The sequence below is a fragment of the Macrobrachium nipponense genome, chromosome 7, assembly GCF_015104395.2.
Source record: "Macrobrachium nipponense isolate FS-2020 chromosome 7, ASM1510439v2, whole genome shotgun sequence".
NCBI lineage: Eukaryota > Metazoa > Arthropoda > Malacostraca > Decapoda > Palaemonidae > Macrobrachium > Macrobrachium nipponense.
In genome coordinates, this window is record NC_061109.1 from 9,723,747 (window position 1) to 9,737,411 (window position 13,665).

The window sequence follows — 13,665 nt, forward strand, 5'->3', positions numbered from 1 at the left end:
CTGAAGACAAAGTGTTGGGTTGCCAAGTAACCACCCTTTTACCAAGATTAAACAACCATTTTCAGCTTGTACCGAGAATACTATTTAGACCTATAAAAGGCAATGGTTTATAGTCCTGTAACAACAGTGAATAAAACTGGTAAGAGTCAACAGTAATGAAGTGCACAAAATGGTTCCCCCTACACACACACCACTACAGCTCAAGACTTGTCAGCAATAATCATTACCAACATTAAACAATACGTGCTCATACCCATCTTCAACAGACAGAGGTGAACACATCACAAACCTACCAAAGGAAATATGGAAGATGTCCTGGGTTACCACCTCTACACTCACCTACTAACCACCATGTTGTTAAGCTTGTTACAACTTTTTCTGCTTGTACTAGGGAATACTTTAATAAAAATTGATGATCTATGAGAACAATTACCTATTAATCTAGGGTTATAATACATACCAATTTGTTCAGTGGCCTAATTTATCTAGGCTGATAAGTTGTTACTATGGTATTGGTTTATTATTAGTATAAAATACGATGCAACAGACATGATGGCTTTATTTTCATTGATTTTAAGATGTTTTTTATTCTATAAGAATACTGACACAAATGCTTACCAACAGTGCTTACTGTTTCATGTCTCATGCAAGCATATTTCGAGGTGCTCTTCTTCAACATTGTGCCATGATGTGCATGCTTACTATGACATTATTTCCCAACTGGTCAATCCATGCTTCCATGATTTTCAGATCTCTCTTGGTTTTCATTTTGCCACAGCTTCATCATTTTTGTCTCTGTGTGGTGGATATTCTCCAGAGAACATTGTTACCTTTCTTTCAAACTAATTTGCAAATAGATGTAGCAATCCTTCAGTTATTCATGTTAGACAATGATGAATTCTATTTATTAAAAACAGCATATTTAGACAGAGAGAGAGAGAGAGAGAGAGAGAGAGAGAGAGAGAGAGACGAGAGAGAGTGAGAGAGACGAGAGACGAGAGAGAGAAGGAGGAGAGAGAGGGGGGGAGGAGGAGGAGAGGGGAGGGAGAGAAGGGAGAGGAAGAGGAAGGAGGAGAGAGAGAGAGAGCGGTCACCCTCCCATGGACTTCCCCATCATAGGCTAAAGCCAAACTGGCAGGAAGGCAGGTGAATACCCATGAGCACTATTGTGCATACTCTGGGCAGTCCACAAAAATACTGTGCTGGCAAAATCATGTGCCATCAGATCAGCATGACACCCAACGGTACTGTACAAAGCAACCTGTTAGCATTCACCCTGCCTACAGGTGAATGATCCAGCAGTCGCGCATTCAACAACTCTAAATATCTCGGGTGAAATAGAAACTAGAGAAGCATCTGGGGAAGTCCTTGTGTCATGGGAGGAGTGGGAAATCACTGGATCACGAGCATGCTTTGAGAACCTACTGTCAACCTTACTTATGGCAGACATTTCACCAGCTGATGACCAAACACTGTTGCCAAGCTCAGAGAGGGAAGGCACTCACTTGAAGTCTGGTCAAGACTTCTGAGACTACTATTTATTCTTACAAGGTGAAGAGGGGGCAGGTGGCAAAGTGGAGAAGATGGAGGAGGCTGATATGTACCTGCACTTCTTCACCTTACTCATTTGAGTCTTACTAAGTATACTCAGCTATGCTGTAGCTGAGATTGAAGCATGCAGCACCATCAATAGGTTAAGCCTATTATGTCTGTTTAATACTGCAAAGGTATCTCAATGGGCAACATATTCTGTAAGGTTATAGCAGTAGTATAGTAGAAACAGAGATCCCTTGCTTGATGCTAACTGGTCCAGAAATGTCAAAATACAGGTTACAGGGATAGTCACATCTTCAGGTACTCCAGCAAACTATACTTATATCTTGGACAACTGACAAAGCAGGTTCGGAGGGAATGACTCATGAGTGGGGGCCAAGGTATCATCTGGAGAGAGATTAGCATGTGCACCCTGGTCGTCACTCTCAGTTTGAGAGTATAGTGGTTACCTACCTCCATGTGTGTATCCCTCTACGACCAAGCCAGAGAACAAATATTTACTGTCCATCAACCCCTTAACACCAGCAAATGTATTTTGGCCTTCCTCCCCATTATGCTGAACCTATGCCACTGTGAAGGAGATCAGCCAGCACACTCCTCGGAGACAGATAGGGCTACAGTACATACCCCTGCAGAAGAATAAATCTGGTAGGAATCTGCAGCATAAGCGCAGAGGCTACATACACCCCTGCTCATGTCCTTTACACCACTATTCCTTGGTCACATCTTGAAAACAAATGCATTATACATACACAAAAGAACAGCTTAAGGTCTTAAGGCACATGAGAGGGGCTTTCCCCCATTCACCCACCTACTGCCTTATTGCCAAGCTTCATTGACACTGCACAGATCTCGCTGATGAACACTACTACATAATAGCCAATGGTTTATATTCCTGTAAGAACAATTTGTATTTTGATGTGTGCAGTCTCTGAAAATACTTGAGCACGCATTAGAAGGCAAATGATTTTTAATATAAAATGACAGCTTTTTCTGACAGTTTCCATGTGATTATGACTGTCTTAGACTAGAAAAGAACATTACATTTGGATGTGTGGTTTCTAAAAACCAAAATGACTCATGTAACAATTTGAAATGTGAAATAGTTTTCTGATAGTTATTTTTTGTGATCTGGATGAACTTCACCTCTAATTCCATCAGTACTAGTTAGTTAACCCATCGCTCACACCCCTAGAAAAATATTAATGCAGGACCACAGTGGGAGGTCAAAGAATTAGTTAGGGTAAGTTTTTTGGAGAGAGAGAGAGAGAGAGAGAGAGAGAGAGGAGAGAGAGAGAGAGAGAGAGAGAGGAGAGAGGTAAGCAATCACACAGGCTGTAATTCTTCATGATTTACAGCACACTAGACCAGCAAATATGGGGGTTCAGAGGGGGGGGCCCCCTGGTCAGACAGGATCTGGACCTTGAGTTAGGTTATGATTTATGAATTAGGTTATGATAGGGGAGTTGATGTGGAACCTGGCATCCTAGGCTGGGTTAGGTCTCGATGAATCCCTATCATTAATTAGTTTTTTTTATTTTTCCATTGAAACTACCCAGAGTCCTACTGTGGTCTCCTATTATTTTCAGACACGGGGAGTTGAAAAAATTAACCAAAATTATTACAAGAAGCTGTGTTCTGTGAAACGTTCTTATCCATGATGAGATGAAAACCATTCCTATGTTACTGTTATACCAGCAAAAACAGGATTTGTGATGATTACAGGAAAAACTAAGTTGAACTGATTTTAGATGTGTGCTTTGCAGAGCATCTTGAAGGAATAGGTTGAGAATTAAAATCCAAGTAGTAACTTGGTAATAGGTTATCACCTTGATATATTTTCTGTAAATGCTTCCTGACCATGTTTGATATTTCAGTTTCTTTTGTAATGTTATTTATTCCACAATGTAATGCAGACATGATTTTCTCTTTACTCATGGCTCTGCAATCCTAGTCTGTTTACAGCGACTGCTCTTCGGTGCATCATAGGTAGTTTTCTCTCAGAACAATTTGTGCATGAACACCGTAATACTGTATAGTGTTTCTGCATTTAGGCTACAGCCTATACATTTCACGAATGAATTTCCTGTTAAGAATTTCATAGGCTATTAAAAAAAAAAAAAAAAAAAAAAAAAAAAAAAACACCATACCCTGTATTAGTGCACGTACTGGCTCTGAAAAGATTTAAGCCAATCTTCTTATGGGACAATGTTTTTCTGAGTTTCCATGTGATTTTTTGGTCTTTGGCTAAAGAAGAACGTTAGTTTTGGATTTGTATAGGTTCTGAACATCAAACATTATATAAGCAAATTAATAGTCAAAGTTTTTCTCATAGCCTTTGATATCCAAGTCTATGTAATTTCACAAGGAAGTCAGCTTACAGAGAAAGCATATGCTTAGCTTCAGGGTTGGGGTAAGATTTGCAGAGAAGGCATAAAGATAACTATAACCTGAATACCCAAGATATTGATTGTTGATTTTTTTTTTTTTTTAACCATCTAGGTTTGGAGATCCATGACCCTTGAGTCCTCTAACCACCAGTTTATACATGAGAAATGGGTGCCATATTTAGTAGCAGTCCCTTGGGGATGAACATAAAAACAAACTAACCTTAACCTAGGTATATATATACATATATATATATATATATATATATATATATATATATATATATATATATATATATATATATATAAACACACACACACAAATCTGATCAGCAACTGGGCTGTGGTATAGTATTCTGCAGTTTTAGTGCCCTTGGTCACATATGACCTAGCACTCTAGGTCAAGTCAGGTTAAGCTGAGAAAGGATGGGTTACCCTATTCTGGTATGCTTCCCTGCATTATGTAAAATGATTTTGCTATACCTACATAGGTTAGGTTAGAGGGGTGGTACTGGAGGGTCAAAACTGCAGACAGGCAGGCTACAAGGAGCTAGGCTAACACAGTAGCCTAATGGCCTCATAAAACGTACAGTTAACTAACAGGTTCACAATTTCCAACGTAAACATCAAATTCATCCCAACTGCATCGACTAAAAGATAGGGGGAAGTATCAGACACTTGTGCTTGTTCTAGATTTGCAAATGACCTGCAGAGTGGGGAGATGGGCATATCCGAGGTAAAAGTTCGTTTTTGGTCCAAACTCCAATTCCACATAGGGGCTAGTACCTAGCTACTAAGTTCGCCATGTCTAGTACTAGCCCTGGGGCCTGGGGGTCAAATGTCCCTAAGTGCATTTCAAAAAAATGATATTGTCATGTTACAATAAAGTTTTATACATACTTACCTGACAGATATATACTTAGCTATAGACTCCGTCGTCTCCGACAGAATTTCAAATTTCGCGGCACACGCTACCGGTAGGTCAGGTGATCTACCGCCCTGCCCTGGGTGGCAGGACTAGGAACCATTCCCGTTTTCTAATCAGAATTCTTCTCTTCCACCTGTCTCCTGCGGGGAGGCTGGGTGGGCCATTAATCGTATATATCTGTCAGGTAAGTATGTATAAAACTTTATTGTAACATGACAATATCATTTTTATACATTCAACTTCCCTGCCAGATATATACTTAGCTGATTAGCACCCATTGGTGGTGGGTAAGAGACAGCTAACTACTGATGATAGGCAGGTAAACAACATATGTTGTAGGTATTAATAAACCTTGGTTCCTACCTTATTAGGCTGAAGACTTCGCGGCTACTGCCTTGGAGTCTGCTTAGCCTCAAGAGCCTCAGCGAGATATTGATCTATGGCTAAGAGTTCTTGTGGGTCTGCCAATGGGGTCTTATCACTTACTCGGCAGAGCCTAAAGGCCTTTGTCATTGGGTGCTATTCCACTAACATGACAATACACCTTGTTCAAGGAGCACAAAAACCGATCCCGATCACCTGATCCTAACATCCATGTTAGTTCTAAGATTGTAAGGAGTTATCCCCGAACTCCTTAAACAAACAACCAAAAAACTCGAAACATAAATAACACTTTCATTACAAAATACAAAAAAAAATTTTGTACTCCCCTACTAGCCATACATACCCTTGATCCCCTACAGCAATGACACTATGCTCCGTGCGACATTAGTGAGCTTGCTAATAGAAAACCAAGCACATATCTGACAAGAGGGTTTATGTACGATAAAAACACAAAAATTAAGGATCAGTCTTTGCTCCAAGACCCAGCACTGTATCTGCTGATACAAAAAAGGACCTAGCGAGAAGCACTTCTCATAGGTCACTCTCACATCCTTCAGATAATGAGATGCAAACATGAATTGCACCTCCAATATGTAGTCTCAATGATATTTTTTAGAGACATATTTTCTTTTGGAACGCCAAAGACGTTGCTACTGCCCTCACTTCATGGGTCTTGACTTTTAGAAGACCGAAGGATTCCTCCGAGCAGTTCTTGTGAGCGTCCGTAATAACGCTTCTCACAAAGAAAGCCAAGGCGTTCTTGGACATGAGTCTTTTGGGGTTCTTCACCGCACACCAAAGACCTTGTTGACAAGCTCCCATCTGTCTCTTCCTCTCTAAATAATATTTCAGAGCTCTCACTGGACAGAGACACCTCTCTATCTCTCTGCCTACTAGGTAGATAGGCCTTTTACCTCAAACTTCTGGGCCACGGTTTTGACGGGTTTTCGTTCTTTGCCAGAAACATTGTCTGGAAAGAACAGATGGCAGCATTTCCTTTGAACCCCACCGTGGAATCCAGAGCGTGCAATTCGCTCGTCCTCTTGGCTGTAGCGAGAGCCACCAGGAACAAGCATTTCCTAGTGACGTCGCGGAAGGAAGCCAGATGTAAAGGCTCGAATTATCCGATGAAAGGAATTTCAGGACCACGTCTAGATTCCAACTAGGTGTTCTAGGAGTAGCTGCCTTTGAAGTCTCAAAACGATCTAATTAGATCGTGTAGATCTTTGTTGCTTGCAATGTCTTAGGCCTCGATTCCTAAATACTGAAGACAGCATGCTTCTGTATCCCTTTATTGTTGAGACAGATAGGTGTGATTCCTCTCTCAGAAAGAGGAGGAAATCGGCAATATTCACTATAGAGGTACTGGAGGAGGACAGCTTCTGACCCTTACACCACCTCCTAAAGACTTCCCACTTTGATTGGTATACTCTTCTCGTCGAAGCTCTGCGGGCTCTAGCGATAGAGCCCGCAGCCTTGCGAGAAAAGCCCCTCGCTCTGACAAGTCTTTCGATAGTTTGAAAGGCAGTCAGAGCGAGACCTGGGAGTGTGATGAAAACCTCTCGAAGTGGGGTTGTCTGAGTAGATCTGGTCTGTTTGGAAGCGATCTGGGGAAGTCCACTATCCACTCCAGTACCTCCGTGAACCATTCCTGGGCTGGCCAAAATGGGGCTATTAGCGTCAACTTCGTGCTCTTCGAAGCTACGAACTTCCTGAGCACTTGGCCCCAGGAATCTTGAACGGGGGAAAGGCGTATGCGTCCACACCCGACCAATCCAGGAGAAACGCGTCTATTGCGAAGGCTTCTCGGATCTTCCACTAGAGAGCAAAATATCTCTATTCTTTTGGAGAGGAACGTCGCAAACAGGTCTATGTGAGGTCTCCCCCACAGGGACCAAAGACTTCGACACACTTCTTCGTGTAGAGTCCATTGTGGGAAGGACCTGATTCCTCCTGCTCAGTCTGTCCGCTCTCACATTCTTGATCCCTTGAACAAAACCTTGTGAGGAGAGTTATGCCTCTTTCTTCCGTCCAGGTTACAGGTGTCTTGTTAACTGATAGAGGGAGAAAGAGTGTGTGCCTCCTTGCTTGCGTATGTAAGCCAGAGCCGTGGTGTTGTCCGAGGTTTATCTGTATCACCCCGCCTCTGACTATCTCTTCGAAGAACTTTAAGGGCTAGGTGTATGGCCACTAGTTCCTTGCAATTGATGTGCCAGGACACCTGTTCCTTGTCCAGGTGCCTGACACCTCCCTTGCTCCTAGCGTCGCTCCCCATCCCGACTCCGAAGCGTCGGTATATAACACTTGGTCTGGGTTCTGCAGGGCAAGCGATACGCCCTCGTTCTTTTGAAGAGGAGGGATCCACCACTTCAAATGATCTCTTACCTCTTGTGGAAGTTGGAAGATGTCCGAGAGTTGTCCCGTCTTCCAACTCACACCTCTTTGAGGAAAAAAACTGAAGAGGGCGAAGGTGAAGTCTCCCCAGAGAGAAGAACTTTTCTAGTGAGGACAGGGTCCCCAAAAGGCTCAGGTAATCCCTCGCTGAACTGTTCTTTCTCTCTAAGAAGCTCGAGATTCTCGACAAACCTCGAGTGATTCTTCTTTCTCGCGAAGGATATACTCGAAAACCCCGAGAATCCATCTGAATCCCCAGATAGACCAAGTTCTGGCTGGGGATCAGCTGTGACTTCTCGAGGTGACGAGCAAATCCCAGCGAATCTATCATGTTCCTTGTTACTGATAAGTCCTCCAAGCACTGAATCTCCGACTTGGCCCTGATCAGCCAGTCGTCCAAGTAGAGGGAGATGTTTATTCCACCTCTAGGTGAAGCCATCTTGCCACATTCGCCATCAGGTTGGTGAATACTTGCGGAGCTGTAGACAGGACCGAAGCACAGAGCCCTGAACTGAAAGATCTTGTCTCCTATACAAAACGAAGATATTTCTTTGAACAAAAATGGTTGAATGGGAACGTGGAAATATGCGTCTTGCAAGTCCAGAGAGACCATCCAATCTCCTGGACGAAGAGCCGACATTACTGAGGCGGACGTTTCCATGCGAAACTTCTTTTTCTGACAAAGCGATTCAGAGCGCTTACGTCCAGAAACTGGTCTCCCCCACCTACCCCCCCGATGCCTTTGGTACTAGAAAAAGGCGATTGTAAAATCCCGGGGAGTGTGGATCCTGCACAAGTTCGATGGCCTCTTTTTCCCACATTTGTTCACCATTTGAAGGAGAGTCTTTCTCATTACCGGGTCTCTGTACCTCGCTGACAGTTCCCGAGGCGTAGATGTTAGGGGAGGGCTGTTGTCGAAGTGGGGATTACATATCCCTTCTTTAGGACCGACACTGACCAAGGGTCGGCTCCCCTTTTGCCCATACTCCTGCAAAGTTCAGGAGTCTGGCGCCCACTGGTGCTTGAAGGAGCAACAAGTCACTTGGATTTCTTGAAGGGCCTAAAGGAAGACCTTCTTTCTGGCAGGGGGACGAGTCGCTGTACCTCCACGAAAGGGCTGCTGAGGAGGACGAGAGTCCTTCTTAATCGCCGACACTACAGGGCGTCCTTTCTTGGACGTTTGTGTTAGTAGGTCTTGTGTCGCCTTCTCAGTTAGCGAGCGAGATATATCCTTCGCTAACTGAGAAGAAACAGATGATCCGATAGAGGGTGGGGCGAACAATAAAGCAGTCCTCTGGCTCGGAGAAACCCCTTTCGATAATAGGGATCCATACTGATCTCTTTTTCAGGAGACCAGCACCAAAAAGGGAAGCCACTTCACCCGAACCGTCTTGTACTGCCTTGTCCATGCAAGACAGGACGCTATGGAGAATCTCTGGGTTTTTAAGAAACTCCGGATCTTTAGATTTGTTGGCCAGAACTCCGAGTGACCAATCCAGAAAGTTGAACACCTCTAAAGTGACAAAAAGTCCCTTTAGAAAGTGGTTCAACTCTGAAGTGCTCCACGTCGCTCTGACCGATCCTAAGGAGTGACGTCTAGAGGCCTGCACCTAAATTGGAAAAGTCCGCATCTGCAGAGGCAGGTTAGAGAAAGACCCATAGTCTCTCCTGTCCCATACCAAATACCTCTCTTTCCATGTAGTTTGGAAGGAGGCATGCAGAATACCGTCTTTCCTAACTCCTTCTTCTTGCCCATCCAAGAATCTAAAGAATGGAGTGCCTTCTTCATCGATATAGCAGGCTTCATTTTCAAAAAGGCCGAAGATTTTGCTGTAGCCGAGCTCGAAAAGAGAGAACGAGGAGAAGGAGGAGCCACCAGACTAAGAGAATCTCCAAATTCTTGAAGCAATAATGAGGCTAAGACTTTATAACTCGATAGTCCCTCATTAGCAGGAGGTTCGTCATCAGACAACTCGTCTAACCCTCGATCAGACGAAGGAGAAAGTTCACGTTTGGAGGGAGTGTCCTTCCAAGACCTCCTATGCTCTGAAGGAAGGGAGCTCTTATTTGGAGAAGAGTCATAACCTCCAGGAACGAGTCTCCGACTCCTGCCTCCTGGCTCTTGACTCTTGCCTCCTGACTCCTGCCTCCTGACTCCGGACTCCTGCCTCCTGACTCTGGACTCCTGCCTCTTGGCTCCTGGCTCCTGCCTCTTGACTCCTGACTCCTGCCTCTTGCCTCCTGGCTCTTGCCTCCTGGCTCCTGCCTCCTGCCTGGATGCCTCCACACTCCTGGCTCTGGGCTCCTGCCTCCTGGTTGACTCCTCACTCCTGGCTCTTGGCTCCTGCCTCCTGGGTGACTCCTCACTCCTGGCCGGTGCCAGACGTCTGATCGGTTCATCAGGTTCGTACAGGAAACCTCACCTCGAGTAGGAGTAACCGATCCTGGCGGCAGATACCTCCATACGTCTGGAGGATCTTTTGATCGGAAAGGGAAGAGTCTTTCCTTCTAGGAGGCTCCTTTGACAGAACTCCTACAAAAAGACGAAATCTGCTCTTGCATCGCCATCATGAATCTCTTCTGTAGCCTCCTCTTTATCCTCTTCGGGAGGAGGGGAAGGAGGAGGGGAGGAGTCCATAGCCTCCACACCTGCCTCCTTCTCACTCTGGTTGAAAGAATGGCTCTTCTTGCCTTCTTCACTCCCGAGGGAGACTCCTCAGGGAAGTTTTCTGGGCTCGAATCAATAGTCGGGAGCTTCCAACTCCTCTTGATGGCCGAGATCGATCTGAATCTCTCCAATCACGTCTCGGAGATGAAGATCCCGACGACGCAAAAACACTCACGCAGGACGCTTTTACAATAGCGATCCTTGGCAGTCTGGGGTGTCACAGAAACCGCTGAAGGGACACCTGATCGGTGGGGATCTCCACAACCTCCTTTCGGTTTTCGACATTCCTTCTCCTCTGGGCATGTGAGCTTGGAAGAGGTCTAGACCTAGGAGCGTTGCTGAGCCGACCAGATGCCCCTCCACTACACTGGGGACCACTCATATCACTGTCCACTGAATAATCACTAGCCTTACCTTGTATGGCAGCCATTTTGTTTTCCATCAACTTGAAGGCTGCTTTTAGATCCGCAAGTTCTTTTGCTGGATCTACAGGTTCTGCAATAGGAGAAGGGCTGCAATGGAAGGAGAAGTAGCAATACTTACCCTTGGGGAAGATCCCAAGCTAGGAATTAGTTCAGATCTAGAACTACTTAAACTTCTATAAGAAGCCTTCCTCACTCTTTCTCTCTCTAACTTTTTTAAATAATTAGTTAGATTCTTCCATTCGTTCTCACTCAAGTTCTCACATTCCTTACAAGTATTAGTAAAAGTAACATTCATACTCCCTGCAACCCTTGCATACCGTGTGAGGGTCTACCGAAGCTTTGGCGGCAACCTCACCTTACAGCCTACATTCACACAACGTCTCACAACCATTCCAGAGTCGACATTAGTCAGACATTATTAAAGAAAATTCCAAAATCAAGTCCACAAAACAGTCCACAAAAGCGTATGCCAATCCAACAATCCAGATACGTCACCAAAAGTCGGGTCAAGAAGATCAATTGCCGGTGAAAAAAGAAAAACCAATCGAGAGGAACCAACAACAATGTTGATGGTCCGGGCGACAGAAGAATTCTGATTAGAAAACGGGAATGGTTCCTAGTCCTGCCACCCAGGGCAGGGCGGTAGATCACCTGACCTACCGGTAGCGTGTGCCGACGAAATTTGAAATTCTGTCGGAGACGACGGAGTCTATAGCTAAGTATATATCTGGCAGGGAAGTTGAATGTATAAAAATGAAATTTTCATTATTAAAATGAAGTTTTATTGTATACTTACCGAACAATTATAGAGCCGTGATTTCCACGAGCGGCAGGATACTAAATTCAAATTTAGCGCGTCGGCGTCGCCAACACTGGTGGTGATGACGTCATCTCCCTCCACTCGCGGGAGAACCAGGTACAACTGCCCAGGTGAATCCAATTCTTTCTGCCCGTCCGTCCACCTAAGGGAGGAGGGTGGGTATAATCATAATTGTTCGGTAAGTATACAATAAAACTTCATTTTAATAATGAAAATTTCATTTTTATGTAGTGTCTTACCGAACAATTATAGAGCTGATTACACATTTATGGGAAGGTGGGGATTCAGTGGACCACTAGTATTTTTAAATGTTACATTTATTTGCAATACCAGTAAACACTCAAGGTGTCTGTTGTACCTTACCCTTGTAAGAGAGCTACAGCAGACTGTTACTGCCTCTGGTCGTGCTCTTCTTCTCTATTGTAGAGGAATTGGAATTTGACCAAAGTTAGCCTCTACAGGAGTGGAATAATTCCTTCCGTAGTTCAAGCGAGTCAAGGCTGACTGACGGAGGATAGTAACAACAAAGATTGCCCTTGCCCTGGGCTAAGACCAGAAATTCAATCATACAAAACATTTGTCACCAACACCAGATTTAAAAACATATATACCCAACCATTGTAAAATCTGACCTAACAGACTGGTGAGTATCCCAGGTACTCAGTACCCCCAGCTTCCCTTGAACTCGACAACCTATTCAAGGTGAAAAGTTAGCATAGAGGTGACGACCCCTGTGCCGTTTCTCCCAACACCATGCCAGAACCGCCACCGGACCTAACGTTTTACAATTCTCGAAAACCGTTTTCTATCTCTTTGAGATAATGACTCCGCAAAAACCGAATTCGATCTCCAGAACGTGCTCTGAAGAATCGAAGCTAAAGATAAATTCTTTCTGAATGCTAAGAAGTTGCCACTGCTCTAACCTCGTGAGCTTTAACTCTCAGAACGGAAAAGATTGTCGTTCTCGGACTGCGAGTGAGCTTCCTGATAAGCTCTCTAATAAAGAACGATATAGCATTCTTAGAAAGAGGACGAGAGGGATTTTGAACCGAGGGTCCAGAGCTTAGAAGATTGTCCTCTAATACCCTTAGTGGCAAACAGATACTGCTTATAGCCCATGACTGGACATAAGAGCCTTTCTTCCATCCTCATGTCCAACCAAATCAGATAAGTTCCTTACCACAAAACTCCTCGGCCAAGGATTAGAAGGATTCTCATTTTTGGCTAGAAAGGTCAAAGATACCGAAAATACAGCATTGCCTTGAGAGAAACCGACTCTTTTGTCTATAGCGTGCAAATTCGCTGACACGCTTAGCAGAAGCTAGTTGCAACAAAGAAAGAGTGCCTTCTTAGTCAAGTTCCTGAGTGAAGCCGACTTCAAAGGCTCAAACGGTGGCCCCACCCATGAGGAACTTAAGCACCACATCTAAGTTCCAAGCCACTGTATCTTGCGGGAGCTTAGTGGTTTCGAAAGACCTAATGAGGTCCGACAGATCTGAATTGGAGGAAATATCCAAACCTCAATGTCGAAAAACCGAAGAGAGCATGGCTCTATATCCTCTGATCGTCGAAGGAGCCAGTTTCTTAGAGTTTCCTAAGAAATAGAAGAAAATCTGCTATTTCTGTTAAAGAGGTCGCAGAAGTAGAGACTTTAGCACTTCTACACCACTCTCTGAGATTCTCCACTTCCCTTGATAGAGTTTGTTAGAAGACTCTCTCCTCACAACGAGCGATAGCTTCTGCAGCTCTTCTTGAAAATCCTTTCGCTCTGACAAGATTCCGGACAGTCTGAACCTGTCAGAGCTAGAGCGGACAAGTTTTGGTGGAACCTCTTGAAGTGAGGTTGTTTGAGAAGCCACTTCTCTGGAGGAAGAAGTCTGGGAAGTCTACTAACAACTGGAGAAGGTCCGGGAACCACTCTTTCCTGGGCCACCAAAGGAGCAATTAACGTTAGTGTTACATTGCTGTGCGACATGAACTTGTTCAGCACCTCTCTTATTAGACGAACGGAGGGAATGCATAAGCTTCCAGACCCGACCAATCCAACAGCATTGCGTCCACCGACCAAGCTAGAGGATCTGGGACTGGAGAACAAAAGAGAGGAA